This window comes from Tamandua tetradactyla, chromosome 14 (assembly GCF_023851605.1).
Source record: "Tamandua tetradactyla isolate mTamTet1 chromosome 14, mTamTet1.pri, whole genome shotgun sequence".
Taxonomy (NCBI): Eukaryota; Metazoa; Chordata; class Mammalia; order Pilosa; family Myrmecophagidae; genus Tamandua; species Tamandua tetradactyla.
This window is the reverse complement of record NC_135340.1, coordinates 84,044,159-84,045,546: the sequence shown is the minus strand read 5'-3', so window position 1 is coordinate 84,045,546 and position 1,388 is coordinate 84,044,159. Positions and strand designations below refer to the sequence as shown.

At 52.1% G+C, this 1,388-nt stretch overlaps 1 non-coding gene across 1 annotated transcript; it reads left to right on the top strand.

The window, feature by feature from the left end:
• The first annotated feature begins 766 nt into the window (after positions 1-766).
• Positions 767-837, top strand: TRNAG-UCC (transfer RNA glycine (anticodon UCC)). The gene has a single exon. It is a non-coding gene; the product is annotated as a tRNA-Gly (tRNA).
• Positions 838-1,388: the final 551 nt, after the last annotated feature.

Sequence of the window (1,388 nt, the reverse complement as noted above, 5' to 3'; positions counted from 1 at the left end):
TGAATTCCAACAGCTTTAGCAAACCAAAACAGCCCCTTTGCACACATTCTCTCTTCTAATGTTCATACCAAATTCACGAGGGAGGGATTCTGACTCTCCCCATTTCACAGATTAAGACTTTGAGGTGCAGTGAGATTGGGGGCCTTGTCCAAAGTCCTGCAGTGAGTGTCCTGGGGACCAGTGAGTGAGCAGAACTGGCTGGCCTCAGAAGCCTCCAGCACCCCACACTGCCCCCAGGCACAGGTCTGAGAGGAGACCTCCTGAGTAGTGGGCTCCCCACGATATGGATCCATTCTCCTAGTGCCAGCCTGGTTTCCTCTGGGAGCTCTCCTCTAAAACATGCCCTTGCACTAGAGGAGGGACAAGCACTGCCTGGCTTGGAACAGGGCCTGCGTGTCTTTCAGTGTCAGTGTTAAGTTTTCAACATAGCTGTTGGCTGGGGGAAGCCCTGGCTGGGTGCCGGGCACTGAGCCGGGCGACCCTGAGGAAGGAGCTTTCCCCTCTGGACCTCAGCCCTTCACTCTAAAGTGGGGGAGCTGGACTCGCTGGGCTCTTGGGGCCTTCCTGGGCCAACTGTGCAGGGCTCTGGCCAGGGCTGTGGCCAGCGAGGCCTACTGGGGAGGCCACTCCTGTCCCTTCAACTCTCTGAGGAGGGTCTCGGCCCGAGGGATTGGTCTCTGGGCAACTTTCAAGGATAAACAGTATTCTCAAGCCAGAGACTTTTTACACCTAATTTTCTTTCCTTAAAAACAAATAAATGGCAGGTGCATGGGTGGTTCAGTGGTAGAATGCTCGCCTTCCGTGCGGGAGACCCAGGTTCGATTCCTGGACCATGCACCTCCCCCTACCCCACCCCCCAAAAAACAAATCAACAAATAAATGAGAGTATCAAATGCAATTTCTGAGCTGTCTAAAAATGCTGCAGTCCAAATGCTCCCACATTCTTGCCGATATTTTGTCTGAAACAAGGACTACGATTTCCACTTGCTTAAAGTCTTTTCAAATTCTTTAGCAGACCTCACTGGACCCAGACAGTGGTGATCCCTGGGGAGGGAAGCTGGAAGGGGGTCTGATAGAGTAGGCCTTGTGGTTCTGCCTGAGCTTGTCACCATGAGCATGTTACTTTTATAATAAGAAGAGGAGATTTTAAGTAGTTTGTTAGCAATGACTTCCATTGTTTTGAGCTGAAGTTGTCAGTGGCCTTTCTTTGGTCCTCCAGAATAGTCAATCCAGGACCTTGTCACAGAATTCAGTGGTGTCCAGTCCTCTTGCCTCAGCGTCCCCAACAGGGAGTGAGCCACTCAGCAGCGATGAGGACACTCAGGCAAGTCACGTAACCGCTCTGAGCCTCGGCTGCCTGTTCTGAAACATGGCTGGGAGAAGAATCC